The sequence below is a fragment of the Poecile atricapillus genome, chromosome W (genome assembly GCF_030490865.1).
Source record: "Poecile atricapillus isolate bPoeAtr1 chromosome W, bPoeAtr1.hap1, whole genome shotgun sequence".
Classification (NCBI taxonomy): domain Eukaryota; kingdom Metazoa; phylum Chordata; class Aves; order Passeriformes; family Paridae; genus Poecile; species Poecile atricapillus.
The window spans coordinates 104,841,883-104,869,862 of record NC_081288.1 but is presented as its reverse complement, the minus strand read 5'-3'; the positions used below and the strand labels follow the sequence as shown (position 1 = coordinate 104,869,862).

The window sequence follows — 27,980 nt, the reverse complement described above, 5'->3', positions numbered from 1 at the left end:
TTGGAAGCCTGTATTTAATACCTGTATTTCTGTTCCTCACTTTTTCCATCATAAAGATAATACTTTTTTTTCTTTCTTTCTCCTTCTTTAGAAACAGAAAGAATTACTTACTGGGGAACCGAGTTAAAAACGAAAGAAGTGAAGATTGGTCATCTCTGCAGAGGAAATTACAAGGTATGCATAGTAATCACACTGGAGATTAATTTCTTGCTGGTGCTTAGGTCTTCATGGTACATTACTTGTGGCAATAAAGTTTAAAAATAGTCCTCAGAAATCTTGAAGAAGATGTTTGGGAAAGAACTTTTTTCTTCTGTGTGATTGCCACAGTAAGCAAAGCAAATATTTATATGGTTATAAATATCTTGGAGATGCACCTTTTAACTCATTACTATGCTGAATTGTAGCTGTGTTTCTGTACGTAAATGGCAATCACATTCAATTAATTGGTTTTTTTTGCTGAGGCCAGTAAAAACAAGCCTTCTCTCAACACTAAACTGAAATCCCTTCAGATGCTATCAGTGGTCATTCTTGAGACTTAAAGTGCTTGTTTCATGGACTCATTTGAATCACTGTATGCTTGGTTCAGCAGTGTTACCATTTTCTCTTCCTCATTTATTACCATCACAAGGAGATGCACTTACTACCTGTTTTGCACTACATTTGAAGAATCTGCCCTTATATATTTGTCACCCTGAAAATTTGTAACTTAAGGGATGCAAAATCAACGCTATTAAAAACTCTCGCCTCTCAAATATTTTTAGTAAAGATAATGCTTAATATTTACCCAGTGACTGCTCAGAGACCAGCACAAGGCTATATGCCACTTAAGTCCTGAGGTTAAATTTTACTTCAGTGGTGCATAAAGTTTGTATTGACCATCTGCCTAGCATTGAGTTAAACCCATTAATGAATAAGCCTCACAGTATCACTGTGAGACTGGGAATTATGATCTACATTTAACAAGTGATAAAACTGAGCACCAAGGGGCTTATGTAACCAAGTCCTACAGGAAGCATATAATAGAACCAGTAAGGAAGCCCAACTCACCTGACCTGCTATCCTTCCTATTTGTACACCCCTGCACCTGGTATCCTTTTCACCATGTTCTGTTATCGACAGCTATATGCTCTTTATGCACAGTTTCAACCATCAAATTGTCCTGCAAAGAAACTTAAAACACAGCTGATGTGACCTGTGAATCCTTCTTGTCCATAAAGAAGAACATGAGACACAAGGCACAAAGGCAGTGCCAGATGGCCTTCGTAACTGGAGCAAGTCAGCACAATGTGACAACATTACTGTTGTTGTAACCTCCCTTTCTATTTTTTTGCATAATGTTGAGAGGAAGACTATGCAGATCTTTCTGTAGTACAGAGAGGAGCTGCTAGTAGAGGGCAATCAATGCTTTGCCTTTTGTAATCTCTCTCAACATCTCTGATTTCTTTAGTAAATGTCAGGTCACATGCTTGCATTCTAAAGCTGAAGTATAAATCATCTTCTCAAGTGACAGAAACTGTCATTTTTCCTTGCAAAGTATTTTTCTAACTATGTCTTATGTAACTGTTACAGTTGTTGACATTCTTCTTAAAAGCCCTGTTGGTTTGACACTCAGGATTCGGTATAAAGCTATAGACTTGGATAGAGAATTCTGCCTTTGCTTGTATCTCTTTCCTTTCCCATGAGCTGAAGAAAGAAATATTATGCAATTCTGAGTCATGCTGTAGAAAGGTGTTGTATTTTTAATATCATTAGAATTTTAAAAGATGGAGAAAGATAAACATTAGCATAGGTGAAACCAAGACTTAATATGCTTCAATTATAGAAAGTGGCTATTAAATTTTGATGGGATGCTATGACTGATACTTCAAATAAAATGTTGATGTGGCAAAGTGGGGAGTGTCAATGATGAGTTGAATACTAGAGAAAGGCTGTTGATTTTTTTGGAATATATATATATATATATATATATATAAAAATACATGATCCTCAACCAAAGACATTCTTGTGGAGATACCCATAGGAAAAATTCAGTGTATAGACTTCTTATGTCTGTCTTGGCTTGTGTCTACAAGAATGCAGCCCTATATAACTGTGTCTTGACATAGATATAGGCTGGAAGTACTTGCTCACATGGGATGTTTTACTGTTTCCAGTTTAAGGATGATACTGATCCCTGCCCAGCTTAAGGGTGATACTCTAACATTATTAATCTGTTTTCTTCTGCTCTTTCATGCCTGCAGAAAAAACTATTGATGTGTCTTCCTGACAGGTCTTTCTCAGAAGAAACAGCTGCATAATGTGGAATCAGTTGTGTGAAATTCTGTTGGCAAGGCCTTTGACTTTCAACTTCTGCTGGATCCAGCTGAGTGATCAAAGAGAGAACTTTTGCAGGTATTTCATGTCTTCACCTGTACTAATCTCACCTTAATGAGATGCAAATTATTCCAGAATAATAATTTCAAGAAACACTTGTGTTCCTTCTGAGGAAATGCTATGAGGGTGATCTGGAATGCCAGGAGTTTGGTGCTGAGTGGGCCCATTAATCCTACTGCATCCAAGTCCAGTGTTTAGTTAAATTTTAAGTAAGTTAGAGACCTTTATGGTAAATGCGGGGTATTTTAAGACACATTTAAGACTACACTAGATACACTACACTGAAGATACACTAGATGTCTGTTTTGACATAGTTTTCATCTCTCAAAACCAGCATCTCAATTGTTTGGTTAAGTATCCTGTAGATGTCAAAGAACATTGCTGAATCTAGAAAGGAAGGTCTGGTCTTGATCTAAGCATCTCTGCCTTATAATGAGGTACTGTCTAATAGCCTTCATAGCAAACAGTTAATACAGACACGTGCTAAAAGGGGCACTTGTTCCTGTTAGGAGTGAAAAGTGCCTTCCTCGTTCTCATAACTAAAGGCCAGACTCCTCACTGAATTTCCAGCAACCTGCCCTGGCATCTGTGGCATCTTGTGGTCATGACTTCGCGGGTTGTAGAATCACAGTTCCCTTCTTGTTAAAGCCAGAAGTAGGAGGTGGTCCCTGTGTCAGTCCAGGTACCCTAAATGATCTTAGCACTGAAGAGTCTCAAAGCTGGTTCATGGACATTACAAATTTGTTCTCCTCAGCACACAGAGGAAGAACACAATATTTTACAGGTGTGGAAGTGCACAGCTGTGAATACATTAAGATGTATAACCTCAACAGATAGGGGTAGATCTTTAAAAGCCTTCAGTGTGGGTCAGCTTGTAACATTTTCAGGGAGACTGACAGCTGAGTAAGTTTCCCCTTGAAAAGTCTGATTTTAGCATCTAAAGAAGCCAGAAGAACGGAGCTTATTTTTCTGAGAACTTAACCCAAGTATTTGCTCAAGATTATGAAATAAATATGTGGTCCGGTTGGTAAATTAATCCAGCTCACTCAAATTTTTGCTTACCCAAAGGATCTTCCTCTCTCCCACCTTGCTCACTTTCCTGTTCCAAAGATTTTTTTGCTGAGTACTTGGAAAGCAATGCAGCTCTTCTGTGCTAATTAAATCTTTCTTTCTCTTACTGCCAGCTGCAACGGAGGGAAAATCCCAATAGGACTGTCAGAGAGTCCTGTTGTGCTCATTAGACCATACCGGGTCTGGAACCCTAAAGTCTCCAAAGGCTTACTGGATAATCTCTTTTTAAGACCTCTGTTGGTACCAGTTATCTCAAATAGCAAACAACTGTCAAGTCTCAGGAATCTGCAACAGTAGGTCTCCCCAATCATTAGATAAAACAACTTAAAGAGAAGGCTCTGGGGAGACCTTAGAGCTCCTTCCAGTGCCAAAGGGTCTCCAAGAGAGCTGGAGAGGGACTTTGGATAAGGGCCTGGACTGACACGACAATGAGGAATGGCTTCCCACTGCCAGAGAGTAGGTTTGGATTGAACATTAGGAAGAAATCCTTTCCTGTGAGGTTGGTGAGGCCCTGGCACAGGCTGCCCAGAGAAGCTGTGGCTGCCTCATCTCTGGAAGTGTCCAAGGCCAAACTGGACAGAGCTTGAAGTGACTCGGGCTAGTGGAAGGTGTCCCTGCCCATGGCAGCAGCTGGAACTGGATGATCTTTGAGGTCCTTTCCAACCTTAATCATTCTGTGATTCCATGATTCAATACCCCAGGAGATCTGCAGAGAAAAGGAGGATGACTGAAATTTATGGCTGGAGCAAGAAGTCAGAGGGACCATTTCCCATTGTTTGTTTTAAGAACTTTTTAAAGGAAAAATATTTTTCACAGAGAGGTTTTTTTAATGACTGAATACACCGAGAGCTTGGTATTTGCAGGTATTTGCAAGGCCTAGAGAAACACGTTTTGATTTTCTGCTGGAAGACTGCAATCTTTGGCTGTCTCAATATTAAGAACTTTGGAGCCTGGGCTTCCTGTTGATGTTTCTAAATTGAACTTTAATCAATCTTGAAAAAGGACTTGAATAACCTAAATTATGACCCCCAGTGCTAGATCTTTGATAGCAGAGTGAGCCTAGCAGTACTGATTTTCTCATGCTCAGCATTTTTTCTGATATTTTTTGCCACTTGTTAGGAATGTGTATTTTAAGAAAACCTCAGTTTAGGAAGTGCCTTTTCCCACCAATTTTTCTGTGTTTAAGTGGAACATTTTTACATCATTCACATATATTTTTCCTCATATTGAAGTTAATGATTTTTTTTTTAGGAACTCCTGGATTCCAAAATCTAAAAATGGAAATTTCATTCCCTCTCCAAGTATGACACAGCATTTGTCAGATGTACCAGATGGGGAAGATGAGCCAAGAAAGCAGCATAGATAGTCAAACGATTTTATTTTTTCATGTTGATGTTTTTCTGTGAGGAGGCAAATGAGCTTTTTGACTCAATATAGTGTTTTAAGTCCTGGCTTGTCTGTTCAGAAGAACTTAGAGTTGGTTTTAATTAAACAGACTGGAAATATTAGAGAATTCAGAGCCTTTCTGAGAGAACAACAAATATCTGAAAGGGGCTGCCTTCATTTTTGGCTAAGAAATATGATAGGGAGCGCTAAAAAACACCCCATAGCTGAAAACAGGATTTTCTTTTAGTGCTCTTTGTGCATTGTGGTTTTATTTGCTGCAGAAAAGGTTCTGTACAGTGCTGATTCTCCAAAGCAGATGGCAAACAATGATTAACCAGTTCCAACTGCTCACTCTTCAGCAGACACCAAGCTGAACCAGTTATTCATATTGAATTAAGCTTAAAAAAAATCATGTAGTTATGAGCATTAATGTTCTCATCTAAATGGAAACTTTCCCAGAATAGTGCACTTGGGGCTGGATGGATATCTTCAAGCATATTTCTAGTGGCAGAGGGTATGAAAAAGTAAGTGATAGTAGAATATGATTATAGTGCTTAATGTAATTTAAAATTATTTCATTGTAAGTGAAATAGTGATGCGCAAGGGCAGGACCTCTGATCCTTGTGCATTTGCAGGCCTGTCCTACACAGCAGTAAGTGTCTTGTGTGGCTGCTGAGTCTTACTATCCTGTCTAAAGCTTCTTTTAAGATTTGAGTGAAAGCACTGCTCCAAGAGTAGTATCAAGGATTTTAGATTTATGGCATTAAGAGCTAATAGGAAGCACATTCACATTCCAAAGCTGTTCTACTCATGGTACTTCAAGGCCAAGTGAGGCCTAGGATAGATGAAATTCAGAAAAAAGATAAGACCTTTTAATATTGATAATTTGAGAAATTATCAAATACTCTGTAAATACTGTCATCAGCAAGATCATAATGTAACAGGTTGGGGGCAGCTGTGTAGGAAGCAGCTCTGCAGAAAAGGATCTGGGGGTCCTGATGCACAGGTTAACGAGCCATGTGCCAACTGCAGCAGGGACTGCATGAGCAAAACACGGCTCAGAGCAGTGATCCTCCCTCTTCACAGCACTGGAGAGACTGCCTTAGAATCACAGAATGGTTTGGTTGGGAGGCACATTAAAGCTCATCTCATTCCAACCCCCTGCCATGGGCAGGGACGCCTTCCACTATCCCAGGTTGCTCCCAGCCCCATCCAGTCTGGCCTTGGGCACTTCCAGGGGTGGGGCAGCCACAGCTTCTCTGGGCAACCTGTGCCAGGGCCTCACCACCCTCAGAGGGAACAATTTCTTCCCAATATCCCATCTAACCCTGTCCTCTTGAAGCCATTCCCCCCTGTCCTATCACTTCAGGCTGTTATAAGTCTTTCCCTGTCTTTCCTGTGGGCTCCCTTCAAGTACTGGGACAATTAGGTCACCCCAAATCTTCTCTTCTCCAGGCTGAACAATCCCAGTTTTCTCAGCCTTTCTCCATAGCAGAGCTTCTCCATCCCTCTGATCTGTGATGTGTCCAGTTTGGGAGCAAGAGAGACACCCAGCAGTGTGAGACCTCCCATACTCTGCCCCAGGCAGCACCGCCAGGCTCCTCAGAGCTGAGCCACATGGTGAGCACAGAGAAGCTGGGAGAGCTGGCTCTGTCCAGGCAGGGAAGGGCACCACAGAGGGGAGACCTGCAGTGCTGCCAGCAGCTGCCTGATCATAGGGTGGAGCTGATCACAGCTGGAGCCCAGCTCTTCTCGGAGCTGCACAGCAATAGAACAAGGGCTGACAGCCACAAGTTGGAACAAAGGAAATTCCAGTCAGATACAAGGAAAATATTTTAACCAAAGAGTGGTCAAAGGCTGGAACAGGTGCCCAGAGAGGTTGTGGGTTCTCCATTCTTAGAGGTATCCAAGATGCAATTGGGTGTGTGCCTCAGCAACCTGATTAATTAGACCTGCTTTGAACAGGAAATTGGTTTGGATGCTGTCAGGGTCCCCTTCCAACATGGATTATTCTGTCATTCTTTGATTCTTTCACAACAAGGAATAAAAAAAAATATTGCACTTGGACCACTGAAAGACCAAAAAGGAACAACTTAAGTTCCTTAAGTGTGATTAATAATACTGTACGTCTGCTCATTCACCTTCTGGCATCACAGAGTCAGGGGTTTATGTAATGAATCATATGTAACCTCAGCATTTTTTCTGTATGGCTCTACCTAAAGGGAAATCACAGTTTTGCTACATGATAACAAAATTCTTACTGAATTCAAGAGACTGAATTCAGGAGACTGAATTCTGCCAGTTTAAATGCCATCACTAGAGGGTTCTTTAAAGTCAGATAATGGTTTTAATGTGGGGAGAACTTCAGAGAATAGTTCTGAGTTTTTCTGAAAGTGTATTTCACAACATCAAACTGCTTTAGCATATACACATTAAGTTATGCTAGTTTTGGAAATAAACGAACAAACAAAAGGTATTTCTTCCAGCTTTGTACCTGTGTTCCTGGAAGCAAAAAGTATTTAACTGAGTTGCTGAAAAAAAAGAGGGAAAACTGTATGAAAGAAAAGCTTCCCTATGATCACCAAGTAAGAAAATACTTCAAAGCTTTGGAAAATGTTGGCCAGCTCTGACATTTAGACAGCTCATCTTACAGAGAAAGACTATGTAAAAAAATTTGAACTTTATCATATGAGCTTGCTTACACCCTGAAAAAGCCTGGTTTTTACAGCCAGGATAAAACATATAAACTGCAGTATAAACATACAGTGCCCTGTTTGGGGATATGTTCCTTTACTGCATTTCTCACAAGGGGGAAGGGGTTTTGACATTGCTTAGGCTGGCTTTATGCAATGGCACTTGGCAGCAGAGCATGTGAAGCCCTGGTACTGTTATGTTTAGATGATAAAAAATGTCCAGGATATGTTTCGATATGTTTCCTCTTCTTATCTAACCAGCCTGTTCTACTTCATAATGTATATGCTAATGATTACAGCATTTTTAATTGTCTGGATTATGTGTGAGTAGATATAATGATAAATTCATGCTGGGGTCCACTTGGCCCATAAAAATTTTATGCAGCTCTGAGGAAAAGTTACTGTTATTAAAGAACTATTGTGGAAACCAAGGTGCCTGTTTCAACAGCCCAGCCTTAATCCTTTCATGGACTCAGTGTTTTGGATGAGTGCAGGTGTACACATAATTATGAATTTTAAATGCTTTATGAATATTTAAGAACAAAAAAAAACCTTCCTATGCAGTAGAGGTTAATTTCTGGAAAATAATGGCTCCAGAACTATGTGGTAATTTTCTACCCTGCCCTTCCAGAAGAGCAGTCTGGATCTAAGGAGTGTTTGTCACATGTTATTGCCAATTCCAGTGTTTGGCATTTGTGGTAATTTTATAGTAATATTAATAAAATATTTATGTTTTCCTTCCTCATATGTTTTAGCCTTCAGAACTTGTTTTCTTGTCATTTTTTTCCCTGTAGTCATGAGGGATTTTTACATATTTGTAGAGAATCTGATACAATATATTTGTCCAGTAGCTGGAGCATTAAAAAGCAAGAAACATAAATCTTGCAGTTCTGAGGACTGGTAATACTGCTTTTAGGATTTGGGAAGACTTTTTTTTAATGAAACATTAAAATGCTTGTATGTGAATCCATTACATGACATACACCATGGTTAGCAACAGCTTTTGTGTGTCATGGCTCAGGTTCCCATACACTCCTGACAGTTTATGCATATTCATGAGATCCATGACATTTTCCTGCATCTGCTCTTATCACAGATTTCGTTTCAAAGCAGCACTTCATTGATGTAGTACACTGACATATTTTACATATAATTGCTTTTCCTCTGGTTGCATGATTATTTTGTGACACCTAGTGGATAAATTGATAGTGGTGCTGAGTTAAATTGCCTCTGTTTTTTTTATTCTTCTGATAAAAGTTCTGGCCTGGAAACTCAATTCACATCACAAACACATAGACTCTCTTGCTTTCTGACTTTCTTCTCTTTTTTTTTTCTTCCCTCTAACTTTGCTCATGGAATGACTTGCTCATAGGCAGGTGAACAAATACCCAGCACCAGTCTTAAGGAAATTCCAGGAGTCCCAAAATAATACAACTTCGTAAACATTTGAAAATGTCATGGTATTGTTTAGTCAGGCTCCCTACCTGTGCAATATGGGATCTTCACAGGTAACTTTTTCTACTGTATCAACTTTTTTGAGGTGTGCTTCAAGCATGCAGCTCCATTAGGAACAAAATGTACACTATATAAGGTTGTAAAAGGTTGCAAAGTAGTACTTATTACCCTATGAAGACTCTTAGAAATATCTGTTCCTTCATTCCAGAGAATGAAGTCTGATAAATAATTAAAATTTTCTATACACACAAAAATATTTTCAGAATATTTACATCAAGAGTCTAGAAATGCCTCAAATGCATGACCTACTTTCACAACCAAGATAACTTGTGAAATATATCTTAATTCACATGTCATGGATTCTGTGCCTAAAACTTATTTCTGCAACAGGAAAATATTGAAATACTGTCCAGTTTGCTACAAATGCTGTGGGATAGAAAAACAAGTACTTTTATATGGCTCTTATCTTTTGTGTTGATAAGGGAAGGGAATCAATTATTTCAGTTGCACCAAGTCTGCTTGCTGTATTTCTCAGTTGATACTAGTAATGGGCATGTTTCTGACTTCAGAGAAGGTCTAATATGCTCCTTGTGTGACAGATGTTAAATTCTGAAGTCTGTCATCCCTGAGCAGGCACAAAACAATAACTTACATGATAGCCAAGATAGAATTTGTAGATTTTAAATAGGAGTTAAAAGGAACTGTAAGGCAGATGAATTTGGAGCTAAGAGGTTATGTATTTTTCATATGTAGAGAATTGAAATGGAGTTGTGCACATGACATGAAGGAATTGATTCTAAAGACCATCTACAAGATTTTAAGTTTCAGCTTCTTACTCTTCAGAGAAAATGTGTTGCATATTTTGTCTCCCAAGAGGTTTCACAATCAGAAAATGTTATTGAGAAGACCCCCGAGCTGTTCACCACTCTTCACAGAAGTAATCGTGAATGCCAGTTTATTTCTATCTTTAGCACACTTTTATAGGGTTCTACAGGGTCTGCGAGCAGAACGAGCTACTATTGGTTAACACACACAGTTTACATTTTTTTCTCTTACACACAGGGATATTGTTTTACTTTACTCTCTCTTCTGCATGAAGGTTTCAAGGACTTTAGCCCTTAATATCATGACTTATTTCAAAGGCTGGTTTGTGCATACAGGCCTTTACTAATATATAAAATATAGCAACAATTCCCCCTTTCTCTTTTGCACAAACCAGGCTTTGGATAACATATAACTTAGACTGTCATCTCAATTAACATTATAAGTAAAGTCCGTCCCCCTTTTAGCATAAGAGACCTCAACCATCTAGTGATGCCCCAGCTGGCGAACCAACTTCCAATGGGATCACTATCTTCTTTCAGGGCATGCAACCCATCCTGTAGCTGTTGTAGTTGCTCATGGATGGAAGCTGAATGATCAGCAAGATCCAAGCAGCACATGCCTTCAAACTCTCCACAACCATGTCCTTGTGCTAAGAGCAAAAGGTCAATTGCAACTTGATTTCATAGTACTGCGTGATATACACTACTCACATCAGCTGAAAGCTCACTTAACATTGTGGATGTTAAGTTTAACTCTTTCCTAGTCCAGCAAGCGAGCCCTTTTAGGGTGGCTAAGCTTTAATTCATTCAGGCTTCGCTTTGACTGTTTGATGTTCTTCATTTTGCTAGCTACATTCAACAATTGATGTAAGCTTGGGTGGAACAAAGTGAGTTTCCCAAGATAACAGGGTCTTCCATGTGGATTAGCAGGAATCTAATTCCATGCTCTATCTCCACAGATTAGGAATATGGAACTAGGTAATCGCTTTGGTAATTGTCCTGTGAGATTGCACCACGAATAAAGGCTTTACTTTCAATGGTAGTAATGAGATCAGCTATAGGGTTGACTGCAACCCAGTGCTGCATTACTTTGTTAGAATGACTTTTTGTCGGGGGTTCAAACATTATCCATCCACCCGAGGTATTGGTGGAACATAACAAATCCAATTCTTCTGAGGGTTGTAACATTAAGAACTTTGGTAATTTTTGCTTGCTAACAGGCTTCAAGTTGTCTTAATGTGAAGCCAGCAGTGCGACTGCACTCTTGCAACATTGCCAATCGATTCAGTCAAGTCTCGTTACTAATTAAACTTTTAAATGCCAGAGGATCCCATTCTGGGGCTCCTGTGAGACAGGTGCGAAAGGATCTCCAGGGGTGGCTAGGCTCAAACACATTGACCTTTGGCCAGTTCAATGTGCCAGAGTGACCCATATGTTCTGTTACTTTTGGATGTTAGTTAGCAGACAGTTGGTCATGACTATACACAACACAATTACCATAAGCATTTTACCATGTAAATGACACCGTATTTGCAAACTCACAGCTAGAACTTCAATCGTTAAATGAACTTTCAAAGATGCTTACACTACTTCTTAAAGAGGGAATGCTTATACTTTATACTAACATAACAATTACTACACAAGCTAAACACTTAAACTATTATCTAACTACTTTTAACACACGTGCTCTGGTATATATGTAGTCTAAGCGTGAAAGCAATTTGCTGAAAGGGTAAACACACAACTACAATTTGCTTTATATACAATTAAATGGAGTCTCTACACTTCTTAGATCTTCTACAGAATTTCTCCAGCACGATTCAGTCCTGGAACGTTCACTGCTCCCATGATGTCAGCTGGCAGTTGATCGGTGACTGAGGGCTTTGATGTTCAAGTTGTTCTTCAGATCCTTCTAAATCTTAAAACAAAGGATACCTGAAAAATTGGTAGAGACACAACATCATAATAACAACATAAAATCTCTGTTGGCAACTGTCTATATAGTGTTCAGACACAACTGTGTCCTGACAGGTCCACTTCTGATCCATGTCTGGAGTACCAAGGCTGTGTGATGACTTCTCTGTTCACTGGATCTCATGTGTTCAGAGGCAGACAGTCTGGTCAGATGGACAGGTGACCTTTTTGAACCTGCCAACAAAACACAGACACTTCTCTCCTTGAAGTTAATAAATTATACTAATTAAATGCTTGTGGGGCATCCATTTTCCCCCGTTTTTCTTAAAAAAAAATAAAAATGAGATGTACTTCTGTTATAAGCAACAACATCAACACAAAACCATATACACAATTAATAAGAACTTATACTAGTTAAAATCAATTAAATCTTAAACATTATTAATAACATATATAATATAAAACTGCTATTAATTACTAAAACACTGCACTAGCATCCCATAGTTAGCAAACAAACAGAAACAAAAATCAGTGAAGGATTGGATCATCACCTCCGGAAAATGACTCTCCAAGCCCACTTCAAAATTGATCCAGCTGTCATATTAATAGGGTCAAATTGCTGAGTCAAAAAGTGACTCAAATACTGATTTGGGACAGAAAATATCTGGATCTGTTGGCAAACATTCTGTCCAGGTAAAGTCAAGGCTTGGCCAGGGCCTGGCTTTAAACTGGAAAGATGCCTCTTAACTCATTTCTAAAACAAGGTTCTCAATAGTAGCAGCTATGAGATGCTTACAGCATAGCAAACTGTTTTAAACTCCACAATAATTATATATGACAAAAGGAAATAACAAACTTAACCTTAAAAGAATATCTAAGTTAGGAAACTTAACTTAAAAACATTCAAGCCTAAACATTATAAAACTTGACTATCCTTAATTTTATTAGCACTTAATCTATATTAAATGAAAACATAACTTAATCTTATTCTGTTACTACAAAAAGCAACTAAAAGTTTAATATATACCTTTTAAACACAATATAACAATAACATAAATTCACTATAAAGATTATAAAGATGTAGCAAACACATCATAATTCTATGTCATCTAGCTTTGAAAATAACCCACAATAACTGCAAATGTTACTAAAAATACTTATTCATAATAAAAATTTGCCTAGTATATGCTTAAATTGGTTAGGATGTTAAAGTGCAGTTTTTCTGGAGAAAAACCACCACAACAACATGGGATTTGGCAAGTTGCCATCCAGCTTTTGTAGCACTTTTCAAAAACATTAAGTCCAATTTTTTAAACTAAAATCTAAAATCCAAATTGGTAAATATGCAGTTATATGTGTTTATATAACAAAAGACTCACATTAAAATTCCCTTATTAAAATTGTGGAAAAAACGAGCAAATAGATAATATATACCTTAACTTAACTTTGTCTTATACAGTAAAATTCTCTTGACTAATTATTTTTTAAACCACAAATCTCTTCTGTAGATAACATTAATTGGAAGAAGGTTTTCCTAAAAGCTATAAATCACACCATATTTTAACCTTGGATTCTAAAACCAATTATTGCAAGGCAACTTCTGTTAAGCACTTTTTTCCTTTTTTTTTTTTTTTTTTTTTCAAACCTCCAAAGAACCACAATAACTTCTCTAATAAAACTCTAAAAACTGCAATTGCATAAACTCATAATTACTTAAAACACAAAATTAACTCTACAATGGTATATAAAAACATTTTGAAAACCCAATAAATCACGACTCTGCAACAAACCAGGCACCATCTCAGTGCCCCCCCCCCAGAGAGGGAGCGGGGGGGTCGACCGCCCACCCCGCCGCTGCTGCAGCTCTGCTCTTATCTTTCTTCACATTCTCTACATACTCTCGCAGCGAGGAAAAACGGAGAGAAAGAAAAAAAAAAGCCTCACAAAGTTAACTTTAACAAATGCAGTTTTTCTCTCAATCTCTCTTGTTGTTTGCTGATAGAGGAAAAAAGGCATACTTTTGCAAAAGCAGGCGATTTTACACGAAAAGTCTCTCACGGCCAGGTGCTAACAACAGCGATCATGGCAGCTTATCAGCTTCTAATTACAAGGATGAATTTTGAACTAGATACCATATAGTTTGAGATTTTTTGACTAGTTTGTCTCTCTTTGAAGCTGTCTGAGCCACCTGTTTCTGCTCAGTTGTTTCTGTAATTGCTCAGAGTGGCCTTGGAACTTTTCTTGCGCTGCTTCTACCCCCAGGATGCCTTTGTTCTTTGCGCTTACCTCGCTCCCTCATGTCTTCCTGGTTCGGGTGGAAACCAGTCTAAATCTGGCTTCTTTTCTTCCAGGGTGGTAAAGATGGAACTTAAATAAGATTGTAGTGCTAAAAGTGACTCCAAAAATGAAGTAAATAGTTCTGGATGTATCACATCCTGCCATAACTGAACAGATTCTGTTCGTTGTTTCAGCGTTCCCTGTGGAACTTTTTTCTCATTATTTTTTTCTCCTTAACTCTCCCTCCCTCTCTCCATGGGCAATATAGATAGGAGAGCTTGCCCAGCAGTGGGAGGTAAAGGCATCTGCCGCTGTGACACAGGTAGAATTACAGGGCTCACATCCTCAGCATATCTCACTTTTCTGTTTTTTAAGGTATTAATTACAATCTGCCAAGTTCGACCGAGAAACACAGTGTCCTTGCTCTTTTCCGTAATTGCCGTTTCCCATATCAGAGCCGATATATCAGTCCGTTCTTGCCCCGCAAGAAGCAGTGAGCACTGCAAATGCTCAAGACAATTAGCCCATATAATGAGCATATCCAGGTCCCTTTCCTGGGCTGCTTCGCCTCGTTTAACGAGGATGCTGAGAAGCAGTTGATTTACTGCCGCAAATTCCACATCCATGCTGACAGCACCCGCAAGGGGGAAGGTTGCGACCCTTCTACTACGCCCTTGCCTCTGGGCCCCCCCCCAGCAGCCCTACTTCCACGTCTAACCGCTCCGCGTCTCACCGCGCTCAGGCTGCCTATTTGGTGCCGATCCAAGCCCTCGACGATTAATGCCCAGATCCACTCCGATGACTCCAGAGTCCTTCTGCCCGCAGGGTGTCTCTGGTCGAAGCGCCAAATATTGAGAAGACCCCCGAGCTGTTCACCACTCTTCACAGAAGTAATCGTGAATGCCAGTTTATTTCTATCTTTAGCACACTTTTATAGGGTTCTACAGGGTCTGCGAGCAGAACGAGCTACTATTGGCTAACACACACAGTTTACATTTTTTCTCTTACACACAGGGATATTGTTTTACTTTACTCTCTCTTCTGCATGAAGGTTTCAAGGACTTTAGCCCTTAATATCATGACTTATTTCAAAGGCTGGTTTGTGCATACAGGCCTTTACTAATATATAAAATATAGCAACAAAATGTAATACTGAACTATGTTTTTAATGCCAACTGACAAGGCACTCTTTCCCTGTGCTTTTCCTGGTTGCTCCTTGTAACAGTTCTCTTGTGACTTCCATTTATGTAAAATTAGGGCCTTTAGCAGCAGCATCATGAATAATGGACACAGAGAGTCAAACACACCATGGAGCTCTGGCAAAGATCTGCACACTCTTTACCACCACTTCAGCCCATTCATGAATGTTTAACCAGTGAAAGCTTTAGGCTCAGGTACAAAAACTCACACTAGTGTCCATCTATGGAGAGCCCCAGTCACCTGAGAAAAGAGAAGGTTGTGTGGAGCTGAGCACAGGCAGTGCTGTGTGTCTGAGCCCCAAGCCTCAAGCCTGGAATTCATGAGGAATTCTCTTTTGCCAGCAAGTGCCGTGTCAGCAGTGCTGCCCGCTCACCCCAACACTCCAAAAGCCTTCGCCCCCTCAGCACGCAGGCACAGGTGGGCAAAAGGGCCCTGGTGTGAAAATGGCAATTTTCAGTGGTTCCCCTTTGCTTTCTAAAGACTCATGTAAAGCTGGGCTGGGTGAGTGTGTGCATAAAGCCTCTTGGTAGTGTTGTTGGAATGCTCCGGATGGAAAACAACTGGTCAGAGCAGAGGCAAAGTCACTGTGACAAAGCACAGGTCTGTGTTTCTGAAATCATAACACAGCTTGAGACAACATCCCATCCCAGGGTGATAATAAAGCTGTTGTAGTGCACAGGGATCTGTACTGGTAACCAAAGAAAAACGGTCACTAAAAGGAGACAGGGAACTTGATAACTGAGAGTGTCACTAGTGGCAAGGTCCTGGAGGTCCCCTTACAGAGACACAAAAATGGCTAACAGGGTCAGGGACAACACTTGCTCTTGCAATCTATAGCTTCACACCCTCCCCAAGCCCCAAAAGTAACCAGAAACAAACTGCAGCTTGGGTTTGCAATGCCTGTACAAATGATTTCTCTGTGTTAATGCATGTGGACTTTGAGGCCTCTGCCAGCTTTATGTCAGTTTGAACCAAGCCCACTGGCTCAACCCCCAAATGCAGTCCAGACTCCAGAACATTGTTCTGCAATAGAAATTAATTTTAGGCTTTTAACAATATTTTAAAATAAATATACTACACAGAACAGTGGTTTCATGCCAGCTTTCCATACAATGTTATCCACAATTTCAAATGCTGCAGGCTCTAAAGTGGTCATCACAAATGGAACAGTTTGTAAATGTATTTTGCTTGTCTGCCATCATATAAAGCTCCTTCTTCATGAGCACCCATGTAATTTTATCTTGTTTGTGGTGATGGCAAATGTAAGGATGCATTGATGTAAATACAGAATTTTTGGCTAAATCCAGGTGCACTAGCTTATTCAGAGCTTTGACCTACTCCTGGATCCCAGACCACTAATTCATTCACTCCTACTTGTCAGCTGCTTGGTCTCACTAAGGGCTAAAATTTAAAATGAAAGCCTTATAGGAGAAAGGCCAAATGCCATTTTCTGCCAACTATAATTATTAGCATGGTTGCATTCTGCAGAATGAATTTTAGTTTCTTGTTGAGGCTTACCTTGACAGAGATTCCTTCTTGGTGCCTAATTGCGTTAGGATTTGCACATACTAGTTTATTTCTTTTAAAGAAAAACAGTTTTCAAGGACCTGAATCCATTTCAGAGTGAAAATTCAGTTTTCCCAAAAAGGTATTAGTGGATTGAGATTGGGAATGGTATTTTTTAAAGAAGATGTGACTTTATTCAATTTTTCTTAGCTTCTATATGGAACTGGAAAAAATAGCACTTTCTCAGTGGTGTCACATAGGTGAGGTGTGACACTGTATGAATTGCACATACTAAAAAGCCAAATCCACTTGACTTAAATTCAGATAGCTTGTTAAAGATTCTCTGTGTAGTAAAGGTGTTTTCCATCCAAAAAGAATTAAAAATATCACTCAAATAATTGCTTGTGAAATGTCTGAGTGTTTAGCTGGAGAGACTGGAAAACTGTGATACTGACTGTTCTCTGTATCACTGACTGTGCCTGGTTTTTATTTTCACAGGGCTTTAGGGGGAGTGAGAAAGGTGCAGTTTTGGAGAGCTGGACATCACATATCAAGTCAAAGATGAGAGTGATCAGTTTAAGTGTCCAGCTTTGTGTTCAGAGATGTTAAGGCAAATCCAGGTGATGTCAGCCAAGTTAGGTGAGCTCAGCTCTTTCAAATATAAGGTACATTGCTCAACATCTAAAATTAGTGAATATTTGTGGGGGTTGTCATTAACGTTTAACTTTTGTGTGATCTGCATGAATGCAGTCCTCCCAGGAGCATGGAGATAACTGAGGAATATTTAGGAAATACTGTAAGAGAGGTGTTCTATGCCCCTTTTTACTCTTGCTGTCTTCATCTGCCAAGAGAAAATAAACCTGACACATTCTCTTTGCTCTTTTCCTAATAAAAACCAATCCCTAATTTGTCACAGTTTCATCTTCTCTTGCTGGGTTCATTTCCCGGATAATCCAGCCCTTGCACTTTTGCTTTTACACATAGTAAGATAGCAACAGTACCTGTAACATTCGTTTTTCATAAAGTGTACCTCACTTACCTGATGGATTTGCCATTTCCACACAGGTTTCACCTCCCCTGGTCTCTGGATTTGCCCTGATTTCTGGGCATTAGGATCTGGTGGTCCTCATCTCTGCCATGGATAGCTCAGGGATACAGTGGGGGCAAGCACAGCAGCTCAGCTGGGAAGCCAGGAGATGGAAAGATTATATCAGGAAAACAGGAGCTTGATCTTTTAAGTCCTACAAAACTAATAGCTTGTCATACACAGAACAGTTCTGTGGTGTCTTTCACAGGTTATTTTTTTAAAAATATGTCTCTTTAAATGTTTATTTGCTTAAGATCACAAATGCAACAGATACAGAGCTGCCAGTGTTTAGCCCTGGTTTTATTTCTGTATTTGTGGAGGCTTTGAGATATCAAGTGTTTCATCATTCTCATTCATCATTCTGGAATACCAGCTTTTGTGGCTTTTTAGCATTCAGAGTAGTATATAAGAAAAATGCCAAGATAAATGCAATAGAAAAATAACTATTTTGTCAGTGCAGGTACTGCAGTTTTCCTAAACAGAAGACATGATCCCAACCTCCAAGAAAAATGAGGTGTATTTTTCATGGAGAACGATCTTTTTCCTAATGCAGTCCATTTTGAAGCATGTTTAACATTCCAGGTATTTCACAGAACAGAAGGTGTATGAAATGCTAACATAACACCTGTAGAACATGTCTGTGGTGATGCAGAACACCTTTGGTGCACACCCAGCCCCAGCTCCATGGATCTGCTGCTTGTCAGACCTCCCTATGCCCAGTCAAGGAGTTAGAGCAGCTGACATTGAGCACATTCCATTTTCTGATAACCATTGTAAAATTCTCTGGAAGGTTGTTTCTGTGGAGGAATTTCCCTGACTTTAGCATGGTTCCACACAAGAGTGAGGAAGTTCCTGTGTAGGTCTGGCTGGTAGTCAGGCTACAGTATGGGAGATGACAAATTTAAGCTGATGTATTTAAATAGTTTTTCCATTCTGTTGCCTTTTTTTCCCCTGTACATGAAATGTTCAGACTTCAGAAACATACAGAAAATACTGCAGAGCTTGGAGACATTTAGCCAGAGAGTTCTGACTCATTTCACAGCTGCTCCTTTTCCCCAAATACTTGCAAACAGTTAGATGACAATGGTTTCACTGAATATGTATTTATTATAAAGAGCCATGTTGCACTGCCTATGATGTTCTATGTAATAAAGGATGAACAAAATTTATATAACTGATTTTAACATAAATTAAAAATAGTCATTGTCCCCTAAATTCTTTTTGATGAGTAAGCTTGCTACACATCCAAAAGTGTCATTTTGAACTTCTGTGTCTCATAATTTGTGCTATATTGGATAATCAGGGCTTCCTTCAAAGCCGCTGAGGCCAAGTGAGGGTGTAGTGTTGATCTCAGTAGTGTGTGAATTGCTCCCCTTCTTAAAAGAACTCTCCCTAATGAATCTGAGGAAAATGCTTCTCTGCAAAACCTTGCCTATGGTTTGTACAAAGCAGGACAGCACACCTGACTGCTCTACCTCCGAGAAATGCCATGGATGAGCAAAGTTCATCCCTATTTTGTGCTTTATCACAACAGATGGAGCCATAAATTTGCTCCCTTACTTACAGCCTGGCCTTGTTAATGCCCAGGTGAAGATGTGGGCAAGCTGCTGGACACAGCAAATGCTCTGCAGCTGAGACAGATACTTGTGCAGAAGAGGAGCCCTCCTGAACCTTAGAAAATCCTGTGCACCTCCTTTGAATGGAGGAAGCTGTGGAGGTATGGTCCTGTGAGTTTTTGCCATTGTACCTGCCTGAAGTTCTGGCAGAATCTGTCCTGTATTATTAAATTACAGGAAAGTTTCACAAATGGGGAAAGAGTTGTTGTTTGCCATTTTAGGAGCAACTGTGTTTAAGTAGAGTGAGATTGCTGCACATGCTGTATTTCACAGGTGTCACAACATCTGTGTTTGTAGAGTGTTTTTTCTTGTTGAAGTTTGCATGCTATATGAAGGCAGTGTGTCATTTTCATTATATTTAGTTTAAAATATATTTTAAAATACACTGTGTGGAGTTTCATACATAAATCCAAGGAAACTGAATCCTTCCCTCCTGTAAGAAATCTCTATCTGTAGTCTCTAGGAGGGTTACCTGCCATGATACTGCTTTGCCACAATCCTGCCCCAGAAGAAGGGTGTGGCAGTTCTCCTGCCTAATCTAAGCCCTGCTGAATTTGGTCAGGAGGCTTCCCTTGGCTGCAGTGTCCACACTGGCATATCCTCAGCCATATCCCCCACAATTCTCTTCCTAAAAATGTCGGTGACATTTCTAATCATGAATAAATAGTCTTTAGGAGCAGAGTGGGGACAGTGCATCACTTGGGAAGCCAGAAGGCAATCATTGCATGCAGAGATTGGAAACTGCTGGTCTGGCCTGCATCCAGACCCCAGACCTTGCTGGGGAATGTCCCTGCCTTGGAGAGCCTTCAAGTACCTTCTTCCCTACTAATCACAGTGTACTCCAAGAGCACACATCTGGGGCATTTCCTTCTTCCTGGGAGCCAGGGGGACTTAGCTTTTGTAAATCCTCACAAGGTTTTATGGGGAAGGTACCTTGAAATCACAAAATGCTTGTTCTGTGCTGTCCCAGTCTGTTCATTAGTAAGACTTTCAATTGTATAACAACTCTGCTTTAAAACTGTCTGCTTTCCTGTAACATCACAGAAATAGTAGACTTGGCCCCCTGCCTTTTGAAAAGTGACTGCTGAGGTACTTACTAACATCAGTTCCAAGACATTTTTCAGTGAGAGTTGGAATATGGAAATGTCATATTTTTCCTAGTATTAAACAGTTGTTAAACTAAAAACATAACTCTTGCCAGATAGCTATTTCTTGTGCCTGTCGTCTTCATAGAAGGAAAATGAACATGCATTTTTCTTCCATTAAGTATTTTAAAGTTCATCCTTGTTTGGTGATCTAGTCAATTAAAAGTTTATGGGCAGCTTGTGAGAGCAGAAGATTAATTAATTTTAGGTGTTGGATAAAGCACATTCTTTTCCATTTGTGTCTGCTAATGAGTATTACTAATACCCATAATAACAGATCTCATAGAAAATACTATTACACAGAGTTTATGGTACTTTACAAGTAATTCTCTCAATATCACTATGAATTAACAAAGTACTACTTTTGTGGGAAAATATACATTAAGGCAACATTATATCAGCACAGCCCCTAGAGAAAAGAATCTCTAATATCATTATCAGAGAAAATAAGAGCATCCTTTAGAAATGGTCAATTAAAGTTCACCATTTTTTCAACAGGGATGAACATTTTCCAGTATCCCACCTAGCACTGGCCCCAAAAGTGTAAATCCAGATATATTAAAGACAGGCAGTGTCAATCCCTAGAGCATACTCCAGAATGTTGCTTTTCTTTTGATCTATATTTTTGTCTCTTATAGTCACTGAGATCAGCTTAAGTTCTTCATTCAAAATTCCCTGTCATTGGAGTTGGAAGGGTCTGTGGGGTAGTTTTGGCTTTTCACTACTGTGAATGCATCCTTTTATAGTCAGACTGGTTCTTTGAACTGGACCATCCAGCATAGAGTTTCTATTCTGAAAGGTTACGTTGTTTTTATCCTTCTACTATAAAGTAGATTCTTACAAAAAGTCACACTTTGAAGTCACACAATACTGGGCTTTCCTCCAATTATATTTTGTAAAGCTATTCTATTGATATAAGCACAGGGTTTATTTTACAGAGAAAATACTTTCTGAGAGGTGATTGTGCAACACATCCAACCTTGCTGAAACTGCACAGAAGTTTAGCTCCACTTCACATTCTTGCCTCTTAGGAAGAGATACTGAGATCTCTGATTGCACATGTAAAGAACTTGTTTATTTTAAAATATTTTATCTAAAAAACAGAGGTACAGGGTAGGGTTTTTTTTCAGAGGAATATTGGGAGAGTAATTGACCATGCCAAAAAGCTGGTACTCAGAAAATTCTGAGATTTAAAATCCTTAAGTACATAGAGAAGACTATCAGGCTTTCTGCTGGAGAGCTTTCCAAAAGGGTTCTTTGTAGAGGTTGAGTGGCTTCTGGCTTCTCCAGTTTTGGCGGGCTTTTACATTGATGAAATGTTGATGTCTCTCAAGGTATTCCTTCATTATGGTATTGAAAGAATATCACCCTTTTTGGCCTGCAAGGGCTTTGAGGTTCCAAGAGATGAAATACAGGACTAGACAGTGTTTCCTTCTTTGCAGTGATCTCAGTATGGTCAGAGTTGCACCTGTGCTGTTTTGTTCAACAAATAGCACCCTGTGCGGCTAACAGCAACCAATGACCTCTTTCTACATGGTCTCAGCCCACTACAGTGAAATGGTCTTGGACATTGATGGTATAACATTGTCCTTTATAGATTAACACATTGATATCCAATTTGGTCAGATATCTGCATTCTCCTTCCTTCTCTGCTTCATTTAAAAGTGTTTGTTCCTTGAAGGTGAAGTACCTGATACCTCTCTGCCTGTCTCTGCAATGCTGCTAACATTCAAGTCAGTCTAATAAAAAATAATTCTCTTTTCACTATACTTTTCTCTTGCCTGCCTCTTTTGAGTAGGGGTCTGCATAGGCCATGGTGTAATTGTGGTAGTAACAGGTGAATGGGAAAGTTATTGCTGTGTGTGGTTCTCCTGGAGAAACCTGGAGAAAGAAGCTGCTCTCTGCTGTTGCATGTGTTATCACCCACCTTATAATTGTTTCAGTGTGCAGTGAAATGCAATTCAGATATGTGTGGTTTGTCTTGCTCCTCTCTTTTCAGATCCCCACATCAGTGATGCTGAAAGCCAGGGCAGATGGCTTCCATCCCCCTGCAGTGTGACCAACTGCCCTCTGGGCAAGATTTGCTGAGTGAAACAACTCTCCTTGATCTGTGTGGGGCTGATGGATGCAGCATTTATTGCGTTCTTTAACTAGCAAAAGGTTAGTTTGCTGATTAAGGTAGGGTGTTCGTTTTAAAAGTTTGCTTATTTATTAAAGCAGTGTTTATATTAGAATACAGACTGATATCTCAGTTATTCCCACTTCTTTAGATCTGCTCTGAATGGGAAGTGTTGTTGTCTATCAAACCATGTGGCAGGGAATAACAGCCCCCTTGAACTCAGAGGCTGATGCTGTAGTGGCAGTTCTGCTAATCCCCCTAACCAATGTCTGTGTGGTACAGTGGGGTGCGTTTAATTTGGTCTTCAATTCAGAGCTGGGTTACTGCTCAGTTAGGAGTATTGCTGAGTAAGCCATAATTCCTCACAATCTTGACAAACTCATTGCTCAGTCTTTGGGGTTTACCTATGCAAAACTTGGGAAATTCACTTAGAGAACCTCAGCTCTTCCCCATTAGGATGGAGGAAGCATGTTAAACAATCCCTCTAAGTCAGCATCCATTCTAAGTTATAGTGATTCTAAGTTATAGCCTTTCCCAAAGTGACAAACCGGTGTGATAAGGTACAGTCATGTAGGAGATGGAAGTACACAAGTACAGTTGTTAAAAATGAATGCTGTATCCTGTTTCCCTTGTGTATCTTGTCACTGACATGACTTCACAAGTTGCAAAGCTATTAAACATTTCAAACATGGAACTGGAGCTCATTAAGCAGAATGTTGACTGGTATATAGCAAACTGTTTCAAATTCAAGACTGTTAACATTTGTCTCCAGAGTTTTTTATCTTCTAGATTGTCACCAAGCAATTCAGCTGTCTGGGAATACAGCCTGTGCTTTCTGTGATCAGAGTGTGACTGTCCTTTGGGGTGAGGTAGTAGGTTGTATAGTTTTAGGGCTATGCCCTGCCTGTCAGATAACTATACAATCTACTGTCTTTCCTGAAGTGGCTGTGATGTCAGCGCTGGATGTCTCCAAAAGACTACGCAGATATTTTTCAACTGTATCTGGGCTCTGTCTACATGTTTGGTTCTTGTACACAAATGTCCTTAGAGTGTTTAGATTCCTGTATTTCTCATTCAGGCTCCAAATCCATTTCCTTCTGGCATTTTTGGAGAGCAGGTGGGGTATGAGTGCCAGGACACAGAGGTGCAACCCAGTCCACAGTGGATTTGCTCACACACAGCTGTCTGGGACTGCCATGGGAGTGGCCACTTGGAAATAGCTGATCCATTTCTCCCTTGTTTTCTGCTGTTTGTATTCATATTGAACATAAAAATGGTTCTTTTGATTCAGCAGCTGTTTAAATCCACTTGGTGTAGGCTGTTTGAGAAACTACAAAGGGAGGAGCTGGACAAAACCCTAAGAGGATGTCTTCCAGTCAGTCGTGTCCTGCCCTGGAACTGGTAAATTCTTGAACCCTAAGTAAGAGGTCTCTTCAGTCAGTTTTGGACACTGATTTAACTATTTTTTATTAAATATTGCTAGTTTGGGAGGGACAGTCTTTGCCACTGCAGTTCTCCTGTCTCTGGAATCCCTCCACCAGTTCTGTGTGACTCCCAGGCAGAGCTGTGGGGAAGGGCTGAGAGGTCACACATGGCCTTTCTAAGGCTAAGAAATGTGTGGGCTGAGAGTGATAAGGTAATTTACTTACAAATAGTGAAACGTTTCCTTCAGAAGATGCACGTGATGCTATAACAGGATGAGGTAGTAGGTTGTGTGGTTTCAGGGTAGTGATTTTGCCCCAATCAGGAGATAACTATACAACCTACTGCCTTCCCTGATAGGCAGCATAACAACATCAGTGTCTTAATTCACAGAGAAACAAGAGCTAAAATACACTCCTGAGATATACTTGAGACTAGCAAAGTAAGTCTAGATACAATTGTTCCTATGCTGTCCCTAATAGCTCTAAATTTAGATTTTAAGTATAGAGTTTTGATAACTGCCTGCAAAATAATTACCCTTTTTTAAGTCTTTATCGTGAAAAATTGAATTAAAGAAATTTTATTTATTTCAAAGTTTGCCTGCTCTCGATCTGTTTCATTTCTGGTTCATTTGAATGGGATGAAGTTACTGGGGGAAATGATTTCCAAAATCCTGCGAACTTGCATTCAGGAAGTTTGTATTTCCTTGACATCTAAGTTTGAGTGCAACAAATTTTACTCACAATGCCCTGGTTTAGTTCAGCCTTATCTCTCCCTCAGGAATCTTGAAGTGTTTTACAAATAGTACTAGGTTAAGTCATACAACATTCTTCAGCAGGTAAAGTTTACATTGCAAAGGAAAAGCTGTAATAATGAAAATCAAGAATGAGAATTTAAAAACCAAAACCAGACATCTATTTAGTCCCTCAGTTTCTCATAACAAGTTCATTTAATGACATTTAAGGCCCCTGAAAGAATTCTCTGCTATCTAAAAAGCACAAATTGCATCTGAAAAGCTATGGACAAAAAATGTTTGGTCAATAAAGATATTTTGAGAATACGAACTTTAGAGTCTTAAAAAAATCTGTGGAAGAGAGGGAATATAACAACAAGGTGCTGAGTTTGGTTGTAGAAACAGAAATCATTCTCCCATGTGCAAAACACACCCCGAAATAGGAGTTCTGTAAACCTTAAGGTTACCTTGAGTCCAGAGGTATCAGACTGGTTTTGTATAGCCATTAGTATATATTTTGATATATGAACAGCAGCCTGTTACCATAAACTGGAGTCAAAATTGAAGGTAGTTGTAATCCTGTGTTTCTGTCTGCCATGCTACAAAGGCAAGCCCACCTTCCCTGAGAAGGTTTCCCCTCATCTCTTTAGCTGGGAGAGTTGTGACATGCATGGTGATAGCAAATGGAATAACTCTTGTATTCAGCAGCAAAAGTGGGTATTTTATTGCCTCTCTGGTCCAAAAATACCACACATTATCTGGAGTCAGGTGGTATTTGAGGTCATTCAACACCTCGAATCAAGGCCTTTTGTTCATACCTTTACCAAAGGTTTGGAAGGGTTTTTGACTTGGGTTCATAGAGACAGATAAACACTGTTGGTGCAGGAGGAATAGTACATGTCTGCAACACCCACAGAAGAACAGGCAACGCTGTGGCTGGTTTTAATCTCCATTCCTCTGGCTGTGTATCTCTTGATGCAGCACTGCAGGTCCTGAGCTCTTTCTTGCAGCCTCAGGACTGCAGTGTGAACATGAGACAAGCTGGGGTAGTGATTGCATTGCATGTAAGCCTAAAGCATCCTGCTGCTCTCCAGGGTGCAGAACAGGCTGGACAGCACAGTCTTGCATTCCATAAATACAGAGAGAATGTTCTCTCTGGGACAATGGGGTTAACAAAGAGAGAACACTGTCCACATTCTACAGCAGCCTGTTAGATCTCAACTCTGAAGTAGTTTTCAAATTTTCTGGCTCTGCCTGGGTCAGTATTTTGCTCTTGGTAATGAGCTGTGAGTTTTCAGATTCTAGTTGTTCTGGCAATCCCATTAAAATAGAGCCAAAAATATCCACAGTGTTCTCCTCTCTAGGATCAACTGTAAATGCAAAACCATGTGCCTGTACTTGGCAGTGTGTGAGCCTGCAGATAATCAGGCTTGTCCTTAGCAGTGGCTGTCTTTACAGCTAATGACACTCCACCAGAAACTTGAAGGCACAGCACGGGGGCACCGAGTATTTCCCAGAACTGCATACTGAAAATGTTTGTATCCAAATGTAAGCAGCAGCTTGGCCTGCTAGAACCACAAGGGAAGAACAGCTGAGTTTTTTTACAACTCCAGTCAGCATTACCAGTTCTTGAGGTGTTATGCTGTTTGTTGCACACATCTGGTGTGAGGAAAGGAGGTTAATCATGAGTACACATCACATGAGAAATGTTTATCATGGCATGCTTATGGCATGACATTTTATGTAGCATGTGTCCGCTTAAACTCTCTTCAATTTAGTGTGCAAGTATTAATTGATGAGTATTGATGAGCAGAAGCTTAATACATCTTGCTGGAACAAAGCCTGTGCATTTGCCCAATGTAACCAACCGGTTACACAATGTAAAAATTTTTACTTCATTTGGCAAAACACTAAAGCAAAGGTAGACATTTACAGACAACCCCAATAACTACCCTAATGACATGTTCTGCCAGCCCCCCCTGTGAACATCCAGCCTTGCCTGTGTGTGAGTGCCCTGGAGTGCAGCTGCTGGGGGAGTCCTCCATGGCTGCAGCAGAGGCAAAACCATAGAACACAGGAGTGGTTCCTGGGCACTCTGCTGAAAGGGTGAATTGCAAAGGGGTATTTATACTGGGGGAGGATCCAAAAGCCCAGTAAGACTGTAACTGGTGTGCCAGTCCATGTTGGTACAGGTGTGACATGGCACATCCTGTCTTGCTAAACAGGAGGGGCAGTTGTGAGTGCAGGGAGAGAGCTGGTGCTTGTTGGGATATTCAGAAAGCCCACCCTTGGGCTCAGAAAGGATTCCCACACGGGGCCTGGTCCCAGCATTGTGCTCTTACTGGTAGGTAAACAGTAGATTCACAGAATATCCTGAGTTGGGAGGGACGGACCCACAAGGATCACTGTGTCCAACTCCTGGCCCTGCACAGACACCCCAACCATCCCACCCTGTGCATCCCTGAGAGCGCTGTCCAAACGCTCCTGGAGCTCTGACAGCCTCGGGGCCATGACCATTCCTGGGAGCCTGTTCGGTGCCCGACACCCTCTGAGGGAAGAACCTTTCCCTGATGTCCAGTCTGACCCTCCCCTGACACAGCTCCAGCCTGTCCCTGCTCCCAGAGAAGCAGAGATTGGAGTTGCCCTTCAGGAGGAAGCTGCAGACTGCAATGAGGTCCCCCCAATCCCATTTTCTCCATCTGAACTGACCAAGTCACTGACAAAGTGACTCAGCCACTCCTCATATGGCCCCTCCAGATCCTTCACCATTCTCATGTCCCTACTTTAAGATCTTTAGGGCTTTCTTATGGTGGTGGCCAAAACTGCCCAGCCCTAAGAACAGCACGCTAATCTTGAATGACAGGAATATTAACAAAACATTTTAAAGCTATATTGGCATTTCTCTGATCCATGTGACTCATGGATGGTTATCCACGAAGGAATCCAGGTATTAGCTTCCACTACAAAAACTGGGAGATGAGAGCCTGGGAAGATGTCTGTTAGGATCTGGGATTCAGTGATGCGCATGCTCATATTTCACCAAAAAATCAGCACCAGCACTTCTTAACAAAGCAAGACAAAGGTATCAAAAAACCTAGGCCCAAATATCCACTTGGTTTTCAAAGAAATCTGTGTTCCTAAGTCACATGGACACTTTCA

At 40.3% G+C, this 27,980-nt stretch overlaps 2 long non-coding RNA genes across 2 annotated transcripts in view; one reads left to right on the top strand and one right to left on the bottom strand.

Annotated features, from left to right (window-relative positions):
* Positions 1 to 27,980, bottom strand: part of LOC131591509 (uncharacterized) — a 70,050-nt gene that overhangs the window by 9,784 nt on the left and 32,286 nt on the right. Inside the window, exon 3 of the long non-coding RNA XR_009280408.1 lies at positions 17,739 to 17,880. This is a non-coding gene — a long non-coding RNA (uncharacterized LOC131591509). The remainder of the gene's footprint in view (positions 1 to 17,738; positions 17,881 to 27,980) is intronic.
* Positions 93 to 24,502, top strand: LOC131591511 (uncharacterized). The gene is made up of 4 exons (XR_009280412.1): positions 93 to 174; positions 2,270 to 2,391; positions 22,547 to 22,707; positions 23,439 to 24,502. It is a non-coding gene; the product is annotated as an uncharacterized LOC131591511 (long non-coding RNA).